At 42.5% G+C, this 15,020-nt stretch overlaps 1 protein-coding gene across 3 annotated transcripts in view; it reads right to left on the reverse strand.

Moving 5' to 3' along the window:
* LOC141076507 (mitotic spindle assembly checkpoint protein MAD1-like) overlaps positions 1-15,020 on the reverse strand; it is a 620,485-nt gene that overhangs the window by 396,109 nt on the left and 209,356 nt on the right. The window lies entirely within an intron of this gene.

Raw genomic sequence — 15,020 nt, forward strand, 5'->3', positions numbered from 1 at the left:
TGTACTAATTGTACCTGTGTGAACTCGTTACCTGTATAAAAAGACAACTGTCCACCAACTCAATCAGACTTCGACCTCTCCACCACGGTCAAGATCAGAGAGCCGTCTAAGGACGCCGGGGACAAAATTGTAGACCTGCACAAAACTGGTATGGGCTACAGGACAATGGGCAAGCAGCTTGGTAAGAAGGCAACAACTACTGGCACAATTATTAGAAAGTAGAAGAAACACAAGATGACTGTCAATCTTCCTCGGTCTGGGGCTCCATGCAAGATCTCGCCTCCTGGTGTACGGATGATTCTGAGAAAGGTCAGGAATCTGCCTAGAACCACATGGGAGGACCTGGTCAATGACCTGACAACAGCTGGAACTACAGTCTCAAACATTACCGTTAGTAACACACTATGCCATTATGGAGTAAAATCCTGCAGGGCACACAAGGTCCCCCTGCTCATGCCAGCATATGTCCAGGCCCGTTTGAAGTTTGCCAATGACCATCTAGATGATTCAGAGGAGGTATGGGAGAAGGTCGTGTGGTCGGACGAGACCAAAATAGAACTTTTTGGTGCCAACTCCACTCGCCGTGTTTGGAGGAAGAATGATGAGGAATAGAACTTTTTGGTGCCAACTCCACTCGCCGTGTTTGGAGGAAGAATGATGAGGAGTACAACCCCAAGAACACCATGCCAACCGTAAAGAATGGTGGGGAAAATATCATACTGTGCTTTCCTGCAAAGGCGACAGGAGAACTGCATCGTATTGTAGGGAGGAAAGATGGGGTTATGTATCGCAAGATTTTTGGCCATCAACCTCCTTCTCCCAGTAAGAGCATTGAACATGGGTTGTAGCTGGGTCTTCCAGCATGACAATGGCTCGAAACACACAACCAAGGCAACTATGGAGTGGCTTCGTAAGAATCATTTCAAGGTCCTGGAGTGGCCTAGCTAGTCTCCAGACATGAACACAATAGAAAATCTTTGGAGGGAGATGAAACTCAATGTTGCCCCAGTGACCACCCTGAAACCTGAAAGATCTGGAGAAGATCTGTATGGAGGAGGGGGCCAAAATCCCAGTCTTTGCAAATTTGGTCAAGAGCTACAGGAAACGTCTGACCTCTGTAATTGCAAACAAAGGTTTCAGTACTAAATATGAAGTTCTGTTTTTCTATTGTATCAAATACTTAATTTGCATTTTAATGCATGATATATTTATGTGTAAATCATACAATGTGATTTTCTGGCTTTTCTTTTTAGATTCTGTCTCTCACAGGTGAAGTTTACCTACGATAAAAAATTACAGATCTCTCCATTCTTTGCAGGTGAGAAAACCTGCAAAATTGGCAGCATATCAAATACATATTTTCCCCACTGTACATAATTACTATTACTAGTGGTGAAAGGGTACAAAAATTAGAACTACAAGCATCAGATCTCAAAAACATGAACACTACACTTGCCATTGGGCAACTTCACTTAACCTAAATTGTTTGGCACATCACCCAACTAAAACTACGGTATTTGTGCATTTTGATACGGTCATTAAGTGGAATCTGTCACCAGGTTTTTGCTACCAGATCTGAGAGCACAATGTTGTAGGGGGAAGAGACACTGATTCTAGTGATGTCACTTACTGGGCTGCTTAGTGTAGTTTTCATAAAAAGCATTGTTTTATCAGCAGGAGGTTATCACTAGAGGACTTCTTGGCCTGCAACCCCTAAGTCCAACCTCGCCTCCACCACAGATTGGTAGCTTTCTGCCTATGCACAGTGTACACAAAAAGCTGCCAATCAGTCATGTGGGTGGGGTTATACAGAGCTCAGCTGTCAGAGCACTGCAAGATCTGCAACATTTAACTAAAACTGCAGCACCCAGTAAAGTAATGATACATCACTAGATACAGTGTTTTTGCCTCTACATCATGCTGGAATAGCAAAAATTTGGTGAAAAATGACTTCCCTGTATCCACTTTTGAGGAACTTTGCCAGAGTAATTTATAAATGATAGTGAAAAATCGAGAGACTTTTGCAAAATAATAAGAGGGTAACAAATATTGGACTGAACAATGCAACTTGTTTTTCTTTTTAAAATGTAATGAAGTAGAGATCAGTGACAAGGATGCACCATTGGCACGTGGTATGATACTTGATTGGGTTACTACTATACCATGATATGATTGCCAGCTGCAAAGTTGAGGGTAATGTTGCCCTGTCCCATTTAGTTAGGTCAGGATCCTGCAACATGGGTGTCATCCAAGTATAATTCTGAGTATTGAGAAACAATCCACTCTTGATATCTCCCATTAGCACAAGCCTAAATCAGGTATGGGGAGTAATCCAGCTCAAAGGGTGTATTAAAGTAAGGACAGGTCCTTGTAGGGAACGCTGTGTAAAGTAGAATTAAGCTTTGTAAAGTATTCAAAAATGCTTTTTGTTCATATTGTAGGAAAGCCAAGAAAAATTAGGTCAAATCCTAGCTCGGAAGGGTTTGGTTAGATGCACCTGCCTAGTAATGTCTAGAACAAGGCCCTGTACTCATTTTTGGGTCAGTCTGCTGGGGGATGCTGAGCAAAATGAGGTGTGTTGGAGCTGGTGAGTGACCAGCAAACATAAGCTGCAGCTGGAAGGAAGACAAGACCTCTGGCAGTCTCTGAAAGAAGCTGAGAGAGCGGAATGTAATCTGTTCGGGGGAGCCTGCCCTGACATTTATGTGCCCGCTGAATTAACTGTTTATTTTCTCTGACACCTTTGTGCCCATAAGTCACGGTGATGTTTTGAATCTCTTGGAATTTTATGAAAGCAATAAAACTGCACATTTAGACGAAACCGCATTGCCTGTGTAAACGCTACCTACTGCTAAGCGTGACTCCCTACAATATGCAATTGAAAAGCTTGGAACATTGTGGATGGGAAACGCAGTGCGGGCCACCCTTCACCTTAACTATGTGAGGAAGGGAGCTCCTAGCCGCGAGGCGGCGGCCCCACTCAACTATCCACTGTGCTCCAAGCAGCTCAATCAAAAATGAAAATAATGTTTTTTCCAAAACTTGGCTCCTCTTAGTGAAGTGTGCTCTGTAAGGGCCTGAAAACTGATATGGATTTTGGACCCGACAACATCCCTTTAGAACCTAAGCATAAGAATCTGTAGTAGATTGCCATAGCGGACCAAGATCAAAAGAGATCAAAATCAGCCAAAACTATGGAAGGCATGCAGATTGATGAACCATACAGGGACAGACAGCAGCACGATGAAGAACGCAAAGCAATAAAACTAAAGCACAGAGGCATTAAAATTCACAATTCCTACAGGGTTCGGATGTAAAGGAATCATTCCGATATTCAATAGCTTTTAATGGACCAGTCAAACAAGTCAGCACATCAGCCATCATAAAGAATTTAGCACACTGTAAATCTGAAGAACAGGTCTGATTTGTGATTGGGATTTATAATAAGGCTTTGGCTATTCTGTCCGTGTCTAGCACACGCCGGCAGGATTGCTTAGAAACTTGGCCATTTTAAAGCAGATGTAAATGTGCAATTAGTAAGCAATTAAAGCCTGGCCAGGTCTGTTCTGCTGGACTATTGATGAACATTTAGGACAAGCGTTGCAAGACACAATTTGCCTTTGTCACATTAGATCATTAATGTTCAACGACATTACCGTGCTAATTGACCTGCCCGAACATGGATAATCAATTGTGATCGGCTGGGAAAAGTAACCCGGAAAATGTTGCAAGACGTATTGGAAAGTTGCCTCATTCAGACATCAGTTTTTCATGTATGCAGATTGCCTCTTCAGAGAGGAAGAGGACTTGAACTCTAATGCCACCCTGTTGAGAGTAGCAATCCTAAAAGCCAATATCGACCCTTTAACGAGCCTTGAAATATGATTTAGGATAAAAGCCGAAGCAGAATCTCAATTTGCGGAAACATGTTCCTGGGTGTTTGCTTCTCCCCAGTGCAAATCATGAGATCTGATTTGGCTGTATGAGAGGCCTCTGACTGGGGTGTAAGGGGTAATGCTTCACCTTGCGGAGCGTGACAAAGTTCATGTAAAAACAAGAAACTTTGCAATTTACCTCTTGTTGGAAATCCGCTGTACACAAGAAAGGATTGATTTTGACTTCCACAGTTTACTGCTCATTACTTAGATGTGACTGCACAGTTTCTTTGCCAAGGAAAGCAGCAATTGGAAGCTCTTTGCTTCGGAGCTTGCAAGCGCTATTCTGAAGCTGACAAGATTCCTAAATCCAGCCAACTTCAATGTCCCTGCTCTCCACCGATGCCGCAGAGGCAAAGCAACCTCAACTTGCAGCATCGGAGAGCGCAGTTTCGACCATTGGTGCAACCATGCTGCTGGTCCGAACGGTCGCTCTTTACAGGTTGCATTCATGAAGAAACAATATGAGAAAACCCTCTTTAAAAAATAAATTCAATAACAAAAAAAAAGCAAAATCGCTATCATGCAGATGGATAACCATCAACTACACGAGTGTGGACTCCAGCATGGACTGACGATTTGTTAAACTCTTCCTTTCACAAAGTTCTCTTCACATTTTTCTCTTAAAAAAAAGAAAGAAATAACTATGAGCTTTAAACAGAATATATAATTGAAATTGAGGATTAAAGAGCTGATTTCCATGTATTATAGATGACTGTCATTACGCACAGGGACACATCTTAAATTCAGATCTGGCAAAGATGGAGCTGTCAACATCAGACTGAATTGGCAACTAGTGATTATAATTATGGGCTTGAAAGTCGAAAACCTCGGTGACCTGCGACTTTACAAACTGATCGGTAATTAGTGTCTAACCTGGAGGCAGAGAGGAAAGTTTGTTTGGCTACGGAGTAGACTTAAGTGCGGGAAGAGGAGGCCACAACTGAGACGCACGGTAAACATTTGTCCTCTTACTGCTGGGGGCACCGTCAACGGTTTTTCACATAAAGAGCCAGAGAGATGTTATAAATTAATGTTCGCGGTCTAGACTCCATCAGAAATACTTTTCACCGTTCCAGAAGCTCACGGAGCTGCACTGTCAACATTAATGACTTTAGGACTTAATTAAAAGGGCTGTCCGGCCTTGCGATACTGATGACCTATCATAATCGGTTGGAATCCGACATCCAGCTACCCACCCATTAGCTGTATTCAACTGAATGGGAGTTCATCTGCAATTCTCATCATTGGCCATCGCGCAGTGAACAGAGCTGTGATGATTTAGTTTCGTTCACCATTTACACCAGCCGGAGCTGATCGGCGAAGCCGCCGGGTGTCAAGACACTGACTGATCTGATGCTGTTGACCGATCCTAATCATTTTCATCAGTATGGATAATCCCTTTAAGGTGGCAATACACATTGTAATCCTATACACTTCAGCCTCACACCTCCCTGGGTGGGGAAGGGATCAGCAAGGTTTAAGCTAGGAGCATAGCAAGGTATGTGACCCCGGCATCTCCACCTTCTGGAGTAATCCAGGGGACAGGGATACACAAGGGCGACCCTTGTATGAGGGATCATGTAAGTGCCCACAGTCCCTAAGCAACACCTGCTGACAGATTCCCTTTAATACAGGTAATCCAGGCATGTGAACACCAAGTGCTATATAAAACTGACGTTGAAGTAATGTTATGCACTAAAGATGATCTGTGACAACAATTTGTAAAAATAATCCGAGCATGACAAGGAATTGCACCGGAGTGATTTCTTGACGGTAATAAATTCCGCATTACACTCCATTAGTTGCTTTGGTAATTGAATACGTATTAATTTAGTTGAGGCTGAAAGGGAACCATTTAATTGATTTCATAGAGGGTATTGTAGTCATTAAGTAAAGTTTCATTTGTTGTGGGAAGTCACGAATCACTTGGAGAAGCCAGAACAAATACTGCTACCCTCAGCACCAGGCAAAGTGCGGCGAGCGTTCAGGATATGACATCAGCACTAAATGAAACTGATTGCATTCATGCTGGAGATGTAATTAGTGCTCAATTACAGAGTTAATTATTCTATTTACTAATTGACTGCCACAATAAAAAATAATACTTGGTCAATTAATTGAGGCATTTGACAACGTTGCAATCTCTCTTTATGTTGATCTAGCTGCTGTTAATATCTAGACTTTTTTTATTAGGCAATGCTTACTCTGTGCAATTAAATCATATTTGATTGTTTTTTGTGTTTTCTTTGTAAAAAATGGTTTATTAATACTAAGATAACTTGTAGGTAAAAAAAAATTCTAAAAGAAGGCAACCTGAAAGCAGCACCAAAGAGTGACCATTTCATGTCACTTGTGTGACCATGCTGATGGTCTGAACTGTCAATCTTCAAGAGACCACCTCCCAGGAGCAAGCCAGGAGTCAGTGGAGCAGTACACTCCTGATCAGCCAACATAAGAAAACCCCTATAATATGTTGAGCTGGGTGATCAGTCTTTTTGACAATAAGAGACTGACAACGACAAATCTACTACCTCCCATCGTCTTTGGACGATGTAAGACTCTTTACTACCATCCAACAGTCTCTGATATTCCAGCAGTCAGCTGAAGGTGACATGCTGATTGTATCCCCATAAGAAATAATGCAAGCGACTTAAAAAAAAATGTACTTTTTGTTTTTGGAAGAATTTTTGTTGCCAAGACAGTGCCACCCCTATCCACTGGGTGTGCGCAATTTCGCAACTCATCCCTGTTCACTGCAACAGACCAGAGTTGCAGTATCACGGATGGGTTTGACAAAAGCAACCATTCCTTCTATTCCTTTATAACCCCTCTACATTTATAGCTGAACTTCTCAAATACTCTGCTCAAAGCCAGAAATGGCTTACAGACCTACAGTTTCTGATGTCTGAAAACCGGCCATTACACCACATGTGATGCACAGCCAAGAAACCAATCTCCAGCAATGACTTCGCCATAGAATCATAGAATCGTAGAGTTGGAAGGGACCTCCTGGGCCATCTGGTCCAACCCCCTGCTCAAAGCAGAATTCGCTAAATCATCCCAGACAGATGATATCTGTCCAGCCTCTGTTTGAAGACTTCTATTGAAGGAGAACTCACCATCTCTCGTGGCAGGCTGTTCCATTCATTGGTCACTGTCAAAAAGTTTTTTTCTGATATCTAATCTGTGTCTCCTCCCATTCAGTTTCATCCCATTGCATCTAGTCTTTCCTTGTGCAAATGAGAATAAAGTTGATCCTTCTGCAGTGTGACAGCCCTTGAGATATTTGTAGACAGCTATTAAGTCTCCTCTCATCTTCTCTTTTGCAGGCTAAACATTCCCAAATCCTGCAACCTTTCCTCATAAGACAGGGTTTGCAGACCGGTCACCATTCTGGTCGCTCTTTTCTGAACTTGCTCCAGTTTGTTGATGTCTTTTTTAAAATGTGGCGCCCAAAACTGGACACAGTATTCCAGATGAGGTCTGACCAAACAGGAGTAGAGGGCAATAATGACTTCGCGTGATCTAGACTGTATGCTTCTGTTAATACATCCTAGAATTGCATTTGCCTTTTTTGCTGCTGCATCACACTGTTGACTCATATTCAGTCTGTGATCTATTAGCATAACCAAGTCTTTTTCACATGTGCTGTTGCTTAGCCCTATTCCTCCCATTCTGTATATGCTTTTTTCATTTTTATTGCCCAGATGTAGTACTTTGCATTTTTCCCTATTAAAAACCATTCTGTTAGTTGTTGCCCACTTCTCCAGTTTATTTATATCTTTTTGAATCTTCTCTCTCTTATATCTTCTCTAGTATTAGCTATCCCTCCTAGCTTTGTGTCATCAGCAAATTTAATCAGTTTACCCTCAATTCCTTCATCTAAATCGTTGATAAAGATGTTGAACAATACAGTGTATGGGACAGAGCCCTGTGGTACCCCAATTGAAACATTCTTCCAACTGGATGTGCAGCCATTTACAACCACTCTTTGGGTCCGATCACTAAGCCAGTTATGAATCCACCTAACAGTTGCCTTGTCTATTCCATACTTAGTCATTTTTTCAATAAGGATTGTGTGAGATACTTTGTCAAATGCTTTGCTGAAGTCAAGATATACTATATCTACAGCATTTCCCTGATCCACACAGTGATTCTGTCATAGAAGGAAATTAAGTTAGTCTGACATGACTTATTAGTTACAAACCCATGCTGACTCGGTTTAATCACTTCATTCTTATCCAGGTACTGACATACATGTTGTTTAATAATTTGTTCAAAGATCTTTCCTGGTATAGAAGTCAGACTCACCGGCCTATAGTTGCCTGGGTCCACCTTCTTCCCCTTTTTGAAGATAGGAACAACATTTGCTCTTCTCCAGTCTTCTGGGACTTCTCCTGTTCTCCACGAATTTTCAAAGATTATGGAGAGGGGTTCAAAAATTTCTTCTGCTATCTCCTTCAGTACTCTGGGGTGTAATTCATCTGGACCTGGAGACTTGAATTCATTTAGGTTAGCCAAGTGTTTCCTCACTATATTTCTGTTTATAGTTATCCTGGATTCTTCTATTCCCTTAATAGGACAGTGAAGAATAGTTGATGTTACATTTCCTTTCTGAGAGAAAACAGATGCAAAATAGGAATTTAAAAGTTTGTCCTTCTCAACATCCTGTCTTACCATTTCATCATTTTCATCCTGTAGAAATCCTATAGCATCTTTGACTTTTCTTTTACTTTTGACATATCCCCAAAAACCTTTATTATTGCTTTTGACGTCTCTTGCAAGCCTCAATTCATTGTCAGCTTTAGCTAATCTGATTCGTGCCCTGCAGGTTCTGCAGACAGCATTATATTCTTCTTTAGATATGCCTCCCTCTTTCCATTTTAAAAACATTTCTTTCTTCCTTTTTAGCATGTGCTTAAGTTCTGTGTTCATCCATCCTGGTTTCCTTAAATGCTTCCTATTCTTCCCTCTTCTCGGAATTGTTAACGATTGTGCTTTGAAAATTTCATTTTTCAAGATTTCACATCCTTCCTGGACATAATATAATAAATTTTATTTCTATAGCGCCGACATATTCCGCAGCACTTTACATTTCGGAGGGGATTTGTACAGACAATAGACATTACAGCATAACAATAATCACATAGATTATATCAAATACCAAGAGGAATGAGAGCCCTGCTCACAAGCTTACAATCTATGAAGGGAAAAAAAAAAAAAAGGGAGACACGAAAGGTGGGTGGTAACAGTTGCCCTGATTGTATGGACCAGCCATAATGTTAAGTGTGTATCAGTACAGACACAGAGGGCTAATGGATGCATAAAGCATGTGGGAACATGATGCGGGGAACCTGGTTATGGTAAAACTTTTGGCTGTGCCACACAGGGCTAGATTAGGTTAATATGTTGAGGTGATAGGCCAGTCTGAATAAATGCGTTTTCAGGGCACGCTTAAAATTGTGGGGATTGGGGACCAATCGTATTGACTCGGGAAGTGCATTCCAAAGAATTGGCGCATCACGTGTAAAGGTTTGGAGACGGGAGTGGGAGGTACTGATTATTGAGGATGCTAACCTCAGGTCATCAACAGAACGGAGGGCGTGGGTAGGGTGGTATACTGAAAAAAGGGAGGAGATGTAGGGTGGTGCTGAGCCATAGAGGGCTTTGTGGGTGAGGGTAATAAGTTTATACTGAATAATGGAGTGGATGGGTAGCCAGTGTAATGACTGGCACAAGGTAGAGGCATCGGTGTATTGATTGGTGAAGAATATGATCCTGGCTGCAGCATTCAAGACAGATTGGAGAGGGGAGAGTTTGGTAACAAGGAGACCGATTAGAAGAGAGTTACAATAGTTGAGACGAGAATGAATAAGAGAAACAGTAAGAGTTTTTGTAGACTCAAAAGTAAGAAAAGGTTGAATTCTAGAAGTGTTTTTGAGGTGCAGATGACAAGAGCGAGCCAGAGATCGAATGTGGGGGGCAAAGGAAAGCTCGGAATCAAGTATGACCCCAAGACAGCAGGCCTGTTGCTGGGGAGTAATAGTGGAGCCACACACAGAAATGGCAATGTCGGGTATAGGTACATTAGTAGCGGAAGGAAACAGAAGGAGTTCAGTCTTTGACAGGTTCAGTTTCAGATATAGTGAGGACATGATGTTAGACACAGCAATTAGACAATCGCCGGTGTTTTCTAGAAATCCTGGCGTGATGTCAGGAGAAGAAGCGTATAATCGGGTGTCATCAGCATAGAGATGGTACTGGAAACCAAATCTACTGATTGTTTGACCAATAGGGGAAGTGTACAAGGAGAAGAGGAGGGGGCCTAGAACTGATCCTTGAGGAACCCCAACAGTAAGGGGAAGGTGAGAGGAGGAGGAACTGGCAAAAGATACAGTAAAGGAGCGGTCAGAGATAGGAGGAGAACCAGGAGAGAACGGTGTCATTGAGGCCAATGGAATGGAGCATAGTGAGGAGGAGCTGATGATCCACAGTGTCGAATGCTGCAGAGAGATCCAAGAGAATTAGTATGGAGTAATGACCATTAAATTTAGCTGTTAGTAGATCATTAGAGACTTTAGTGAGGGCAGTTTCAATAAAGTGTAAGGAGCGGAAGCCGGATTGGAGAGGGTCGAGAAGAGAGTTATCAAAGAGATAGTGGATCAGACGGGAGTGGACCAGGTGTTCCAGGAGTTTAGAGATGAAGGGAAGATTAGAGACAGGTCTATAGTTAGCGGCACAGTTTTGGTCGAGGGATGGTTTTTTAAGTAGTGGATGTATGATGGCATGCTTAAATGAGGAGGGAAAGATACCAGGAGAGAGAGAGAGGTTAAATATTTTAGTTAGGTGAGGGGTGACAGCAGGGGAAAGGGACTGGAGGAGATGTAACGGAAATGGGTCACTGATGCAAGTGGTTGGGCGAGAAGATGCAAGGAGCCTGCTTACTTCTTCTTCTGTGACTGGTTCAAAATCAGAGAATGAGTAAGCTGCAAAAGGCCAAACGAGGAGGTTAGAGATAAAAGGTGAGTAGCAGATGGGGAGAAGGGAAGAGGAATGGGGATGTTGAAATCTCCCATGATGAGGGTAGGGATGTCACAGGAGAGAAAATGTGGGAGCCAAGTGGCAAAATGATCCAGGAACTGATGGGAGGGGCCGGGAGGACGATACACCACCGCCACTCGCATGGAGAAGGGGGTGTAGAGTCTGATAGCATGGACCTCAAAACAAGGGAAGACTAGAGAGGGTAGTTCAGGAATAACCTGAAAGGTACATTTTGGTGATAGAAGCAGACCAACGCCTCCACCTGCTCTATTGTCTGATCTTGGGGTGTGAGAGAAGTGTAGTCCACCATATGAAAGAGCAGCAGCAGCCGTAGTGTCTGACTGCTGGATCCAGGTTTCCGTAAGAGCCAGGAGGTTAAGAGAATTAGAAAGGAAAAAGTCATGAATGAAGGAGAGTTTGTTACACACTGAGCGAGAATTCCAAAGTGCACAATTAAGAGAGACAGATGGCATGCAGGGAATATTAATAAGATTAGAGGGGTTTCTGAGTGTAGCAGTTGGGGGGTTTGACCTTCTATAACATGGGTTGGGAGCAATGTCTCCTGCGACTAGGAGAAGGAGGATAGAAAGAGTGAGCATATGGTTAAGTGATTTGTGAGAGCGTCTCTTATGTTGAGTGGGGGGACTGACTGGATCAGTGCAATTTAACAATGTGAAAAGAGCATGAGTGCTATACATAGGAGAGGAAAGAAGCGAGGGGCCGATATGGATGGAGTGTAGAGAGTTAATGCCAGGGCGGTGGATGTGTATGAATGCAGCGGCCAGGATATAAATTACACAAATGCATAATGTATATATTTGTTGTACTCCAAATGTACAGGGAGTAGATGTATATAAATGTCTCCTGCCCTATCTAACTGCCATGTTATAACTGCCAGTACTTTGATAAACTGTACATAAACGCCCACTGCATAAATGCTTTCCCCAAATTATGTCTGAATATATAGGAGGCGAAGGATTGGGTTTTCTTTTTCTCTCTTCTCGTTAATCAATCAAACTAAATTGAGACAGCAGGGCCCAATAAAATGTTGTGGTCAGATAAACAGATGTCCAGCACTACATGGATCATAAAGCACTTTGAAAAGTTTCTTGACCTCACAACATAAGGGGACAAGCAGAGTAAGTTGAAATAACTATATACCAGATATAAGCTTGAATAATTGAAAACACATATAGAGCATTCAGGATTAACTGATTGCTGACATTGAATGGAGGAGTTGATTCAAAGCAGAGATTGAAAGAGGTGGTTACCAGATATAAGCTTGCATAGTTGAAAACACATATAGAGCATTCAGGATTAACTGATTGCTGACATTGAATGGAGGAGTTAATTCAGAGAAGAGATTGAAAGAGGTGGTTACCTGTATGAAGAGAATAGAGATGCGTGTCACATTTCATCCATGTTATAACTGCCAGTACTTTGATAAACTGTACTTCGATAAAGTGTGCATAAATGCCCCCTGCATTTATCCTTAAGGACATTTTTGTCCTTACTTAAGGATATCCAGCCATTGGATCCCTCCAATTCTCTTTCTGAATCCCTTAAAATCTGCCTTTCTGAAGTCTAACCTTGACGTCTGAGTCTTCACAGGTCTTCCTCCTCTAGTTATTCAAAATTCTAAAATAGCATGGTCGCTACCTCCTAGGGTCCCAGCCACTTTTACCTCCTCAACCATTTCCTCCCTGTTTATAAGGATTAGATCCAAAGTAGCAGTTCCCCTTGTTATCTCCCCTACCTTTTGGAAGATAAAGTTGTCAGCAAGAGAAGTTAAGAATTTCCTTGACCTTTTAGTTTTGCCTGAGAGAGATTCCCAACAAATGTCTGGATAGTTGAAATCTCCCATCACAACTATGTCATATTTTTTGGAGAACTTGGCCATTTGATGCATAAAGAGTTCATTCATATCTTCAGCTTGCACAGGTGGCCTGTAGTAAATGCCTACAATTGTGTCCTTTCCATTGTTCTGTCCTTGTATTCTTACCCAATCAGTTTCCAGAGAACTCCCAGTCTCTGAAGCTTGGATCTCTGTGCAGATATACGCGTTTCTAACATACAATGCGACACCTCCTCGTTTACCAAGTCTGTTTCTAGCAAAAAAGTTGTATCCTTCTAGCCTTGTATTCCAATCATGTGTATTGTCCCACCAAGTTTCAGTGATTCCAATGACATCATATTTCTTTTCCTGCGTTAGTAGTTCCAATTCTCCTCGTTTGTTGCCCATGCTGTGTGCATTAGTATAGAAACATTTTAGTTTGTGATTGGTTTCTCTTTCTCCAATATTTTTATTATTTAGATTCTTTTGTCTTTGTTCTTCCTTTCCACTTCTAATGGCAGAGTTCTCATTAGCATTCGTCAGGTGTATGGCTTTTTCTGGCCTTTTGCTTCCCTTCCCATGTTTTTCTAGTTTAAAGCTCTCCTGATGAGTGTAGCAAGGCAACTTCCAAATACATGTTTTCCAGTCTTCGTAAGGTGCACCCCAACTCTAGCAAGTAGTCCATCGTATAGGTAATTCACTCAGTGATCCAGAAATCCAAATCGTTGCTGACGGCACCATCGACGTAGCCAGTTGTTCACCTGCAGAATCTTATTCCACCTCCTTGTTCCATGGCCATCCACTGGGAGGATGGAAGAGAAGACCACCTGCGCTCCCAGTTTTTTCACTTTCTTACCTAAGTTTTCAAAGTCTCTGCAGATGGTTTCCAGGTCGTTTCTTGCGGTGTCATTTGTCCCCACATGTAGTAGCAGGAATGGGTAGTCATCGGTAGGTCTGAAGAGTCCTGATATCCTGCCAGACACATCTTTAATTTTTGCACCTGGAAGACAGCACATTTCTCTTGAAGTTATATCCGGTCTGCAGATAGCGGCCTCTGTTCCTCCCAACAGGGAATACCCCATGACCACCACTCTCCTTCTCCATCCAGGAGGACTCTGAAGGCGTACAAGGTTGCTGTTTGTGGGCAAAGTCTAATCCTGATGTATTTCTTCATCGTTCTACTGTGTAAGAGCCTGGTACTGGTTCCTGAGCAGTATGGGTGCTGACTGTCTCCCGATCCTCTTGCTTCTCTGGGTCACATTTTTCCATTCCTCTGTTTCTTCAGGTGCTCTTCGAATTTCTTCTCTTTCTGTAACATGAAGAGATAACTCTGCTCTGTCTAAGAACTCTTCACCTTCCTTAATGATCTTCAACGTAGCTAACCTCTCTTCGAGATTTTGCAACTTTTCCTCCAACAGGGACACAAGCTTGCATTTGTGGCATGTGAAGTTTGGCTTTTCCACTGGTAAGTCTGTGAACATGTAGCAAGAAATGCAGCTCACCAAATGGCTCCTGGCCTCTTCCATATTGTTATTATTAAAGAGATTTCAAAGCAATGAAAAATGAGTCAAAATTCACGCGCCGATAGGCACGCGGGGTTTACCGATTTCCTCTTTTCAGCTGCAACGGCCATATTACAACCAACATCATTCCTACTTGTATGGGTCCTAATAAGTGATGCCTAAGCCACTAGAAAGTTTTAAGCAATTTATAAGTGTTTCTAAGCATTAAAAAAAATGTTGGCGGTGCTGCTGCTCCTAAAGGGGTTGTCCACTACTTGGACAACCCCTTCTTATACCTCATACTTGGCCCCAATAAAAGTGAAAAAAAAAGCTTACCCTCATCTCCCATGCCAGCGCCATTCCTGGGGTGTCGGCACTCTCTTTCCCTGGGGCTCTGGTGTGCCCTATCAGTGCCGGAGTCACTGTCCCCGCCATCGAACAAATTGAACATGAAGAGGAAGTCAGAGGTCATCCGCAGCCTGGACTTTCTCTTCATGTTCAACTTGTCTGAAGGCGGAGACAGTGACGCCAGCACTGATTGGGCGCCGGGGTTACGTTTCACAACAACCGCAAGGGAGCAAGTATAAGCTTCATTATTTTTTCAGGGGCAAGCGCTGGGTATAGGAAGGTCTTGTCCAAGTAGTGGATAACTTCTTTAACAGTCTCCCTTCTTTGGCAGCTGAAAATAAAAACTGAATAAGGACT

Source organism: Dendrobates tinctorius, unplaced genomic scaffold (assembly GCF_039654945.1).
Source record: "Dendrobates tinctorius isolate UK_male_01 unplaced genomic scaffold, ASM3965494v1 ptg000420l, whole genome shotgun sequence".
NCBI classification, from domain to species: domain Eukaryota; kingdom Metazoa; phylum Chordata; class Amphibia; order Anura; family Dendrobatidae; genus Dendrobates; species Dendrobates tinctorius.